Below are 14,037 nucleotides of genomic sequence, written 5' to 3'. Positions count from 1 at the left end.
GTTGAGGGCACATAAATTGAGACAAAATATGGGGATAGTTGAAGAATATGGGCACTTTGACACAAAACAAAGATCACCATCGCGCTCAGAATGCCCAAAAACCCCTAAATTGCCTATCAAATCATCAAAATCGAAGTTCATAATTTTTTTTGGTGATTTTGTATTGGCACACTTTACGAGGCACACAAATCTGTATGACCGTACCGCTTGCACGTGTGTCAGTACCTACGTCAGAATTTTTTTCAAAAAAAATCTGCTAAAAAAAAATCATCATGCATAAATATTTTTGTTAAAATATTTTGGGGGTGCAAAATTTTTTTTGAAGGAAGGTTATTTTTTTTAATTAAATAAAAAAGAGGGCAAACCTTTTGCAACAAAAGTACCATCCATCAGCGCTGGCGTCAGTGGTACAGATGGCTTGCATAGTCCCCTGTGACCCTCTTTGTGTCCTAAAAGAGGGTTTTTTTTCTTTTGACCATAATTTGGGCATACGATATCATTTTTTGACAAACGAGATATCGTTGGAAAGTTGGTTTTGTGTACTTTCCATATTTGTCGGTTTCACCACTTTTTTTTTTTTTGGGTGCTCGTACATTCTATAGTCATTTGAAGTCAGAGGTATTGTTTGCAGTCCCAAGCTTGTATCTTTTCACCAATTTCTTCATTTTTCGCGATTCCAATGGCGTTGCGACGTTGTTTTAGATCTCTTCACAACCATCCATGCACTTTTTCCAGATTTTAGTCCGTGTACATTTTATTCAATTTTTTGTGTTTTCACACTCTGGTGAATTACTTGGACATATGAGCTCGTGGAAACTTCTAGTTTGCGTGGGATGACTCTTTTTTGGCTGTTCTTCATGTATTTCCAGTTTTATGTCTTTTTTTGACATTATGAGCTTTCATTGTAAGCACTTGTGATTTTATAATTGCATTGAGATAAAGTGCCTTTGTATTGCACATGTATTATGGGATCTTGCACACTAGTTTTATGCCTTATTGTACTTGCACTATGATATAAAGTACCATGGGGGTTTGATGTTTGCCTTTGTTTGCCTTCATACCTTTCTCATGCGTGTGTGCCTTGGTTTGCACACCCTTTGTATTTGCTTGTACTTTCATGTCTGCATGATTAGATGTTCTTGGTTCTTCCTCATGGACTACATTATGGCTTTCAGATTGAAAGTGTACCTATCATACCTCTCCCTTGTCAGCATTATGGGGGGGTTTCTACTATTGGTGCTAATGCTTCCTTGGTTTTGCATTGGAGTGAGCTATGTATTTAGTATTTGTTCCTATGTACTAGGCGTGTGTAGTGTCTGGTTACCCATGCATTTCAGTGAGATGGAATACTTACCATATGGACACTCTTGCATTCTTATTTCTGGAGGCGACCTTCTATTTTTTCATTTGATCAGTTCTTCATACTATTGGTACTTGTGCCATCTATATCTTCGAGTTCCATATGTTTTGCCTGTGTTTGTCATCTGATTCAGATTCGAGTAGTGTCATTCAAGACACTCATGCAAATTCATGTCTTCTTGATCTCGATCATCTTTTATTTCAGAGGAGGTTCTTATTTCAGTATCATAGTAGTCATTCGATGATAGTGTTTGCAGCTTCTTCATGCTTCAGTGATTCTTCATGCTCGTTTTTTTGTTCCTATCTTTTGGAACATTCTTGTTTGGAGGCTTCTTAGTCCTTCACTTGCGTTTTCATCTCTTCTTGGAGAGGAGTTTTGTTCCCACAGGGTTTTCTCCCTTTTCTCCATTTTACAGAGATTTCATTGTACTTGGGTACTATGTGGGAGAAAAAGCGAGACTAGGTTATCATGCCCTAATCCTACCTCTTGTCACACATTACGGAATACGAAAGAGCCTAGAGGTATCACACAATTGGCTACTTCTTTTTGTGAAAGAGAGAGCCACTGGCTACCTATTAGGGTTTCTATTCCTTTGTTGTAATTGAAAGGTAAGATTATGCAAGTCCAATTCCTAACCCTAAAATGCAAGTATGAACTAATAACAAGATTGCAGAATTGAACTTAAACAATGGAAAGCTGTAAATACAAAGATAAGACAAGAATGCAAATGTGTACTCGGAGTCAAAATCTGAGTGGAAATGTTCGGGATGGGGGCGCGGGCGCCACTGTCCTGATTCTGCACCTGAAACTGCACTTGAAACTGCTGTTTTGCACTCTGGAAAACTGTCGGAAATGTTGTCTGTCAGGAGGACCAGGGCGCCCAGCGCCTCTGTCCCAGGGACCAGGGCGCCCAGCGCCCCTATCCTGGCAGGACCAGGGCGCCCCACGCCCCTTTCCTGGTATTTTGCTCTGCAATTTGATGTGGGGTGCTGTCTCGACCTGCTTTTTCCGGATCTGCAACCTGCGGCATCGTCCGAGTCTCGAAACCTGCACTTATATCTAAAAAAGGTGTTTGGGCGGCTATATAGGGTTTTGTCTTAGTCAAACCCCCGCTTCGGTGATTTCCACCTCCACGAATAGCCAAGTTGTATTGTAAAAGTAATGTGTGTGCAAGATCTAAAATGCAAGTAAGCAAACTAGAGCAACCTAGAAAGTAAACCCTAATTGCTTGTTAATGATAATGTAAATGCTCTAAATCAAGATGCAAAGTGATCTAAAGCATGAATAAATGAGATATTGAAGCTTATGCAAAGACATGAAAACAACATGAAATCATACCCAATCCCCAAGGGAGAGGTACAAGCCAATCTTCAGTCAGTGATCTCCTATTGTTCTTCAATGTCTTCCAAGCCCTAAATGGATGAATGGAATTGATAAATGCTTGATAGAGGGATGTTGAAAGTTGTTGAAGTCTTCAAAGATCTGCTCTTTCGCTGCATATGAGGTTCCTGAAAACAAAATTCCCATCCCTTCAAATGAAGAAAGAGAGCTCTTATGTATGAAACCCTAGGTCGTAATTTCATCTTTTGGCCGACCTAGAGATTGAATATCTTGCCAATGTCTTGGGGTTAAGCTTTATTTTATGATTGGATCGCGCTCCTAAAATTTTGGGAAAAATGTCCGGGACCGTGTGCACTCCGGGCGCCACGGTCCCGACAACTTTTCACCAAATTTTTAGGGCCGTCAGATATGATGATTTTAGAGAGAATCCCGAAGTTACAGGTGATTTCGAGATGTTTTGACCCCCGAAATCAAGCCCCCAAGCTCAGAATAGGGCCTAATTAGGGTTTTTGATTAAGTAGTGTATTGGAAGAATAAAATGAAAGGGGCACGCTTTAATGAAAGGGCCCGACTTTATGATGTGGAAAATGATGAAATAGAACCTTTAGACCTAATTAATTTAATTAATTAAGTGCTAAAGGGGAAATGCAATGCAAAATGCAACTGCGCCAAGGCGGGTGCTAAACTAGGTGTGAAATTGTACTGCTTTAGCAAGTGCGTACAATTTATGACGTTACATTTAGCCCCCACTTTAGCGGTCATATGAGTACTACGTGCATATGCAAGCTAAAGTACAGGAAAGTAAACATCATTTGAAAAAGGATATATCCATAAGTTGTCAGACGAAGCCCCCAGCGGTATTTGCAGTACACAGTTAGGAACCGCACCCTACAAAACACATGTTAGATCACAAAATCACCTAATGCTTACTAAGGAAGGTGATGAAATTTGCGAGTAGCTATATGCCCCCCCTGTTTTGACTTGCTTATTAGGGAGGTGAAACAGGGTAGCATGTTTACTTACGACAAATTGTGTAAGAGAGTATTGATGAGGGATGTTCACTGAAAAGGCTTCATCAAAGCACTTTTTGGAACATCCCGAGAGTAGGGGAACAAAAATATGATTCCTACGCAACAAACGGTTCGAAAATCGCATCTCCCAAACTCAAGTTATGATGAAATGAGTGATAGAGGAAAATTAGGGTTTTGAAAGTAAATGTAAAGGAATGAACGTATATACCTTGAAAGAGACATTTGCATTTGTCACTTTGTTGATTCTAAGTATTGTTCATTGTAGCGGAGCCCACATAGCCATCATCATGCCTTCACGACGACTGGAGCGTCCCACGAGGATTGAGATCATGCGACAAGCCGTGATCGATGATGAGCCACTGGACGAGGTGAGTTGACTGAACGTTGACTTTTGATTTTCTGCATTTGACTTTCTGTGATCGTTTGCTGGCCCTAGAATCTGACCGTGGGTCCCACACAGGGCGCCATGGTCCCTGTGGGGCGCCATGGTCCCTTCAGGGTGCCATGGTCCCCTCAGGGCGCCATGGTCCCTTCAGGGCACCATGGTCCCCTCAGGGCGCCAGGGTCCCTTGAGGGCGCCATGGTCCCGACAGGGCGCCATGGTCCCTTCAGGGTGCCATGGTCCCTGACAGGGTGCCATGGTCCCGACAGGGCGCCATGGCCTCAATCAGGACTTGGTGAGAGATGCCAGGGTTAGCATACGATGTTCGACAGTTTTGCATGAATGATTTTTGATGATTGAGTACTGATTATAGTTATGTTTTTGTGATGCAGGGTCTCCCGTATATGAGAGAGCACACGGCGGGACAGATTCTTCGTAGTTTGCGAGATCAGATTCCCCGACTCACTCAGGCAGAGAGAGACACATTGTCGATAGTAGGTTTGTGGTCTATGATTCTTATGCCGGCCATCCGATTTCATCCTGCGATGCTGATGGCATTCATGGAACGGTGGGATCCTGACACATGCACGTTCCAGCTTCCAGTAGGGGAGATGACGGTGACACTTGAGGATGTGTACCGTATTCTTTGCCTACCAATCAGAGGAGCTACCGTGACATATGCGACCGATTGGTCAGTAGAGGATCATCAGAGGGAGCAGGTATATTGCATAGGGAGAGTCATGCCGAGCGAGACAAGAGGTCGTATCATGGTCAGCTGGCTCTTACATCCTACAGGAGAGGTGCCCCTCATGAGACGTCTTATGATAGCCATCATTGCACTAGCTGTCTGCCCTAATGGGCAAGGTACACACATGCATGGGGGTCTCACGTGGTGCATTAGGGCTATGGAGAGACATAAGAGAGTATATGCCTGGGGTCGGAGTATGCTTGCACATCTCTATCACGACCTCGAGGAGTATGTTTTCAGATAGGGTTGCAGCTTGATGACATGCACACTTCTGCAGGTGTGGATATTTGAGCACTTTACATGCACCAGGCCTGTCGGCTATCCGATGAGTACGACTAGCGAGCGACCTAGGGTATTTGCTTATCCACTTACCAGCGAGTGGAGATTTGGAGATCTATTGTATTGGAGAGTGATGGTTGACAAATTGACAGTCGAGGTGACCGTGTGGAGACCATATCTACGGATGCACAGATGGGATGGGATGGAGAGACAGTTAGCATGCCTATAGAGGAACCACTTACTGAGAGGACGATATCCACACATCATAGTCCCATTCGACTTCGACCGAGTACAGAGGCAGTTCGGGCTAGAGCAGTGTGTCCCAGCTGATGTGCCCATCTACACTCGACACTCGCGAGTCCTTCCGAGACCCAGAGCAGTAGCGAGACCGATGATAGACGATATCGAGATCACAGATATAGAGGGGTCCGATCAGGATGTGGTCACTGATTATGCTGCAGACCCCGGGGCATAGCGCAGGTATCATTCCTGGTTTATGAGATCATACCCAGGGCCTATCTTTCCACCAGATCACCCGACAGGCCATCCAGGTCCATGGAGGCATGGAGACCAAGATGAGGATCAGGGATCCAGGTCAGAGGAGCCAGAGGAGGGAGAGGGTCATGAGGAGGCAGGAGGTCCTGATCCACCTATAGGAGATCAACCTAGTGCCGAGGAGGAGGAGGACGAGGATGACGAGGAGGAGGAGAGAGATGATGATGAGGAGAACAAGGATGCAGATGAGGATGAGGATGACGAGGAGGATGGGGATAGAGATGATGAGGAGGAGTCAGATGCAGCTCCTCACCATTCAGGGGATGATACCGTAGCCTTAGATCCTCCTATTATTCCCCATAAGGGGGAACACGAGGTGCTACGGAGACCTGCACCTATCGCGCACAGATCGCTCGAACGTGGGGAGCCTAGTAGTTCCCAATCACAGATGCTACCATATCATGATCCCTACTGGCGTGAGGGAGATCTAGGTATAGTAGGTTTATATTGATTGATTAATGTTTTGATGATATAAAATGGCACTAACACAAAATCTGTTCTACTGCTACAGCTAATGTGCAGGAGTGGCGCTCCTTGATCCAGCAAGCAGTGACAGATATCTCCATGACAGCGCAGATCCCTAGTTCCTCACAGGTTGCTTATAGACCTCAAGGGAACGGGGGTCGGCATGATGATTTGTTTTCCCCATTTCAAGTACAGGTAGAGATATGGAGGGAGACAGAGCGGGCTCTATCAGAGGACCTTCAGCGAGCACAACGTGATCTAGCAGCAGCTCAGGCCGAGGCTACCTCGTATCGCGCTATCCTTATGTATAGGGATCGTAGGAGTTCCTCTCAGAGCCATTCATGATCTATATCACGGTATACCCCCATGGGTCCACCTGCACGGTTGGATCAGGAGGGAGCATCTAGTCGTCACTCTCCAGCCACCAGCCCTAGGGATAGGAGATGATTTTATGATGTAGGGTAGGTCACATTTTGGATGTGTAGTGACCTACCTTTGTATATTGATCCACATATATATATATATATATATATATATATATATACATGCTTCTTTGTTTCAAACGTGTTATCTTTAATGCCTAAACAATGTGTATTGTGATTAAAGTTAATACATTTGGTAGATGTACATGTATGTTCTGAATTTAATTTCCATGTGATTGATTTCTCAATGCTCCATGATTAAATTGATACATGTGTGACTTAATTAAAATATTTGATCAAGTACTATATTGATGATAAGGAAGAAAGTATGTATTAAGCCTACGAATCATATAACCAATGTGATTTAATTTAAATTTAAACACAACATGACATGATTCAACTTAACACATAAAAACATTGTATAATATGTCAACATAATGAAAATGTAAATCTTTTTCAATTTACATAAATGAATTCAAGACAAACCATAAAGTAAAGAAACATACTTGTCAGGAACGAAGCAATATAGATTAAACAAAACATCATTTAATTCTATTTGCTCTAACAAAGATATGTTAACATATTATCCAATTTTGAAGAAGTGAGGAAGGAAATAGATAAATGATAGGGAATGAGAAATTAAGCATAGTATCTTCGCAAGTGCATAGCGTTTATAGGGTCTTTAAGAGGCGTACCGTCTACATCTGCTATTTTGTAAGCACCTGATCCATAATCTTCAATAACGATATACGGTCCAAGCCAATTAGGACTAAATTTTCCCTTTTCTTCAGGTAAGGCATTCACATTGCGCTGATTCTCATAGAGCACTAAGTCACCCACTGAGAAGGAACGTTGAATAACCTTATCATTATAGTTTCATTGTAGAGTTTTGTGATACGCTTGAATATGCTCAAGAGCATTTATACACTATTCATCAAGCATCTCAAGCTGTTGAAGTCTTTGTTCTCTATAGGAGTCATCATCTATTATACCTTTGAGAGAAACTCTAAGTGATGGAATCTCTAATTCTAAAGGCATGATAGCATCAGCACCATAAACAAGATTATAAGGAGTCGTTCCCGTGGCAATTCGTACACTCGTTCGGTAGGCCCAAAGAGCATAGATTAGCTGAGTACTCCAATCCTTACCATGCTTATTCACGGTCTTGCGAAGAATTTGTTTGATTATTTTATTGGATGATTCGGCTTGACCATTTGATTGAGGATAGTATGGTGTAGAAAATTGATGTTTGATATGATATTTCTCGAGGAATTGCTTCACGTCTTTATTCTTAAATGATGTCCCATTATCAGAGATTATAGTGGAAGGTATCCCAAATCGAGAAATAATGTTTTCTAGAAGAAATCGACAAATCACTTCAGCTGTAGTGGAGCGAAGAGGAACAGCTTCTACCCACTTTGTAAAGTAATCTGTTGCGGTTATAATGAAAACATGTCCTTGAGATGAAGGACGAGAGATTTTACCGATGAGATCCAACCCCCATGTAGAGAAAGGCCAAGAGGCTACCTGAGAATGGAGTTCTTGGGCAGGAGCATGAATCAAATTATTGTGTTGTTGACATTGATGACATTTCTTAACAAATGAAAAAGAATCCTACTGCATAGTTTGCCAATAATATCCCATTCGAAGTAATCTTTGAACCAAGGATTTACCTCCAAAATGCCCCCCACAGGCACCTGAATGCGCCTCTTCAAGAGCAATAGGGATTTCTGATTTGTTAAGACAGCGAAGGAGAAGACCGTTATAACCCCTTCGGTAAAGAACATTAGAAAGAATGATATACCTAGCAGACAACTTGCGAACTCTAGCCCTAGTGTTCCTATTGGCGGAATCAGGAAAGGTACCATCAGTCAAGTATCTTACGATATGCGAGTACCATTCATCTAAGTCTACGAAGTTACAACATGTCACCAGGCTGGAATCATCTACAATAGCTGGAGAAGTAAGGTTGTGAATAACAAATTTAAGATCAACCACGGGGTCCTCTAAAGATACAAGAGAAGCCACACATGCCATTGCGTCCGCATGTTGATTATCTTTTCGAGGAACAGGTTCTATGGTGTACGAATCAAATTTTTGTAACAAAGAGATAGCAAGGTCTTTATATTGTGATAACTTGTCTTGTTTTGCTTGATACAGTCCTGTTACTTGTCTTATAATCAGTTGAGAATCTCCAAAAATATGTATGTGTTTTATATTCAAAGCTAAGGTTGCTTTTATTCCTGCTATAAGAGCCTCATACTCAGCGATGTTATTGGTACATAGGAAATTTAGACGATAAGATAAGGGAATGGACTTCTTTGTAGGAGAAATCAGAACAACACCTGCCCCCGATCCCGTACGACACTTGGAGCCATCAAAGTATAACTCCCAAGTTTCATCTTTCTTTGTACAAAGGATGAAGTCGTCGGGAAAAGACTCAGGGTTAGGGAAGGAGAAAGGTGAAGGGGCCTCAACTAAGTGATCGGTCAATGCTTGCCCTTTAATTGCCCTTTGTGAAACAAATTTAAGGTCAAATTCAGTTAACATCATAACCCACTTAGCTAAGCGTCCTGATAAATCAGTTTTAGAGAAAAGATGCTTCAACGGATCAAACTTTACCATGACGTGGACTTCTGAATTTAAGAGATAATGTCTCAATTTCTGAGTCGCAAACACCAAGGCCAAGCATTGTCTTTCTATCACAGAATATCGGGTCTCATAATCGAGTAAGGTACGACTTATATAATAAACCGGACACTCCTTACCATCTTTATCATGTTGTGCCAATAATGCTGCAAGAGCATGAGAGGACGCAGCCGTATAAAGAAGGAAGGGTTTAGAAGGTTCGACTGGTCGAAGGATAGGAGGATTAGCCAAATACATTTTTAAATCTTCAAATGCTTGCTGACAATCCTCATTCCATTGAAAAGTGATATTCTTTTTGAGAAGTTGAGTGAAAGGAAAAGTACGATCCGCAAGTTGAGATACAAACCTACGAATAGCTTGAATTTTTCCTTGTAATCTTTTGAGTTGAGACACATTTCTAGGAGGTGGCATGTTGACAATAGCATCTATTTTCTTAGTATCCACCTCAATCCCACGATGCGAAACTATGAATCCTAATAGTTTTCCACTATCCACACCAAAAACACATTTTCGAGGATTCAAGCGCATGTGATATTTATGAATCCTTTCAAAGATTTGATGAAGGATCTTAATATGATCTATGCGAAGAATGGATTTGGCTAAAACATCATCAACATAGTCTTCTAGAGTCTTATGCATGTAATCATGAAAGATAAGGGTCATCGCGCGTTGATAAGTTGCGCCGACGTTTTTAAGTCCAAAAGGCATCATTATCCAACAAAACGTACCCCAAGGAGTGGTGAAAGCAGTTTTGAATTGATCTTGAGGGTTAATGAAAATTCGATTGTATCCTGAAAAACCATCCATGAAGGATAATAAGGCATGTCCTGCCGTAGAATCAACTATCATGTCAATGTTTGGAAGAGGGAAATCATCTTTTAAAGAAGCCTTATTTAAATCTCGGAAATCGGTACACATTCTTATTTTATTATCTGGTTTAGCCATAGCGACAATATTTGAAATCCATGGGGAATAATCAATAGGGCGGATAAATCCAGCCTCCAATAACTTTTCAATCTCAGCCTTAACAAGCAAAGCCACCTTAGGATTCATTTTTTGAATCTTTTGTTTCACGGGCTTAGCATCAGGGACTAAGACAATATTATGAGTAACAATCTTAGGATCTATACCAGGCATGTCAGAGTATGTCCAAGCAAAGATCTCGGGGAATTCATGCAATAAATCTTCATATTGTTTTTGTTCCTCTTCATCCAAACATTTTCCAATTTTAATAACTTTTTCTTCATTGCAAGGATCCATCTTAACATTAGTGGTGTCACTTATGAGAAGATTACTTTGTTGAGGAGTATCCTTTAGCTGAGGGAATTCTTTCACAATCTCATCATTATCCGTCTCCTTTCCAAAATAGGCTTCAGTGTTCAAACAATAAGGGAGTCCCCTATTGTGATGATAATGAGGAAGAGTATCATATGCTCCTAAAAATTCAGCTAAAGCACCATCGGTAGGGAAAACATCAAAAGCACAAGCACACGAAGGATCCTCATCAATGTACTCGGGGTGTTGCATTGACAGAGAGGTAGAAATAGCATTAACACTAATATAGGGTCATCTAGAAGCTTTAGTGCGCTTACAAGGATTATAGCCAAGTCCAAAGGCATGGTTGTGAAGATTATTCTCTAGAGGAACCTTTATTCCTTGTTCGTGAGTGCCACAACCATTTCCATGATACCCATGCTTAGCAAAAATGCAAAAACCACGACCATAACGATCAGCCATTTCAGACAGAGAAGGTGGTCTTTCATAAGACAAAGAATCAAACTCTTCAGAATTAGAGGTGCGGGGAGAAGAAGTTTGAGAAGCGGCCACAAATTTATTACTCATAGGTTCAGGTAGTGTTGATTGATTTTTAGCTTCTTCCTTCTTTTCAGCTTTAAGCTCTCTAGAAGGAACCTTATATTCACCTACAAAGGTAGGATTAAAATCAAGGGATCCCCAATCGTCATCTGCGAGAATCTTCTCAGGATCAAAATCCTTCTTATGTGTAGTTTCAAGTCGAGAATAGTCTTCTTTAGGAGCTCCAGACTCATCCAAAGAATTTTGATCATCAGAGAGTGAGGATTCACCGATAGGTATCTTATTTAAAGAGTCACCACTAGACGAGGGCGGCTTAGAGGCACCCCCTTTGGAAGTAGATGTTTGCAAACAAGCTTGAAAATTGGTATCACCTATCAAGGTATATGTCTTATTGTTGTAGATAAACTTAACTTGTCTGTGCAATGTAGAGGGGACAACTTGCATACTGTGAATCCAAGGTTTCCCTAATAGCAAGTTGTATGTTAGATTTCCCGACATAACATGGATAGGAGTAGGCAAAGTAACAGGCCCCACTGTGATGGGTAAGGTGATAGTACCTAATGAAGTTTTAGCCACATTATCAAAGCCTCGAATAGGACGAGAGTCCGGCTCAATTAGAGATGTATCCACATTCATCTTATGCAAAAGATTAATGCTACACACATTAAGACCAGAGCCATTATCTACTAGTGTTCGTCTTATAGCAGTGTCTTTCATGATAACCACAATCATCAAGGGATCATATTGATGTTGGATTTCACTAGTAGGCAACTCATCTTGGGTAAACACAATTTGAGCTTTAGGATTCATCACAGAGTTAACCAAAGATGCTATATTACTAGATGTATTCGGTGGAGGAACATTCAAATCTTTCAAGGCATCTTGTAACATTCCATGATGAGCGGAAGAAGTTTGAATCAAATCCCAAAGGGATATCTTAGCAGGGGTAGCTTTAAGTTGTTCTATGAGATCATATTCCTTGCCAAGAACTTGTGAAACACGCGGAGCTTGCAGAAGAATTGGTTGAGGATTCGGAAGAGAAACTGGAATAACAGGAGGAGGACTAGGCTGCCTATTATTTCTGGTATGATAAGTATGGGCAACCGCATGATAACTCTCTCTAGTTATTTGCTTGGCATAACTATAAGGACTTATAGGTTTTCTTCCTTGCACAGTGATGATTGGTTTATTCGGAGTACGAAAGGAATCATGATCATACCCTCTTTGGACAGTAAGGAGAGGTGATTTAGGACCTTGAAAGGTGGGAGAAGGATAAGCACCTTGGACTTCAAAGAGAGGCTTTTTATGCTTATTCAAGTTTATCATGTTAACCAATTTAGAGGTTTTGTTTTTGTTTAGAGATTTCGATAAAGCCACAAAGTCATCAAGAGCGTCATCCAACAAAGCATGATCATATCTATTAAAAGGTTTATCTTTTGATTCAAAAGGAGACATCTCCTCATAGAGGGGATTGTCGAAAACAACCATGTTACTAGATTTAGTGGAAGAGTTGATAGGAATGTACCCTTGAGAGGATTCATTCAACTTATCTTTCTCATCACAACGAAATGGCATAGTAACAAGGTTTATGAGTTTTTGGTAAAATGAAGGTTTGGCATCTTTAGGGTTCAAAAACTCATCTAAAGCTTCATCTAATTCATCTTGGCTATACTCATAATAATCATCATAAGCATGAACATTTTGCAAATAAAAGTCGGACATTTTGAAATAAAAATTGCATGAAATTTAAACACACAATGCAAAGAAACACACTATTTTTTTTTTTTTTTTTCTTTTTAATAAAAATGAAATGAAAACACACTAGATCTAGATCTAGATCTAACAAATGCAATGCAAGAAGAAACAATGATAGATTCACGTCGGGTTCACCAAAATGTGTGGGAGAAAAAGCGAGACTAGGTTATCATGCCCTAATCCTACCTCTTGTCACACATTACGGAATACGAAAGAGCCTAGAGGTATCACACAATTGGCTACTTCTTTTTGTGAAAGAGAGAGCCACGGGCTACCTATTAGGGTTTCTATTCCTTTGTTGTAATTGAAAGGTAAGATTATGCAAGTCCAATTCCTAACCCTAAAATGCAAGTATGAACTAATAACAAGATTGCAGAATTGAACTTAAACAATGGAAAGCTGTAAATACAAAGATAAGACAAGAATGCAAATGCGTACCCGGAGTCAAAATCTGAGTGGAAATGTTCGGGACGGGGGCGCAGGCGCCACTGTCCTGATTCTGCACTTGAAACTGCTGTTTTGCACTCTGGAAAACTGTCGGAAATGTTGTCTGTCAGGAGGACCAAGGCGCCCAGCGCCTCTGTCCCAGGGACTAGGGCACCCAGCGCCCCTATCCTGGCAGGACCAGGGCACCCCACGCCCCTGTCCTGGTATTCTGCTCTGCAATTTGATGTGGGGTGCTGTCTCGACCTGCTTTTTCCGGATCTGCAACCTGCGGCGTCGTCCGAGTCTCGAAACCTGCACTTATATCTAAAAAAGGTGTTTGGGCAGCTATATAGGGTTTTGCCTTAGTCAAACCCCCGCTTCGGTGATTTCCACCTCCACGAATAGCCAAGTTGTATTGTAAAAGTAATGTGTGTGCAAGATCTAAAATGCAAGTAAGCAAACTAGAGCAACCTAGAAAGTAAACCCTAATTGCTTGTTAATGATAATGTAAATGCTCTAAATCAAGATGCAAAGTGATCTAAAGCATGAATAAATGAGATATTGAAGCTTATGCAAAGACATGAAAACAACATGAAATCATACCCAATCCCCAAGGGAGAGGTACAAGCCAATCTTTAGTCGGTGATCTCCTATTGTTCTTCAATGTCTTCCAAGCCCTAAATGAATGAATGGAATTGATAAATGCTTGATAGAGGGATGTTGAAAGTTGTTGAAGTCTTCAAAGATCTGCTCTTTCGCTGCATATGAGGTTCCTAAAAACAAAATTCCCATCCCTTCAAATGAAGAAA

Source organism: Cryptomeria japonica, chromosome 4 (assembly GCF_030272615.1).
Source record: "Cryptomeria japonica chromosome 4, Sugi_1.0, whole genome shotgun sequence".
Taxonomy (NCBI): domain Eukaryota; kingdom Viridiplantae; phylum Streptophyta; class Pinopsida; order Cupressales; family Cupressaceae; genus Cryptomeria; species Cryptomeria japonica.
Note: the sequence above shows the minus strand (reverse complement) of the source record.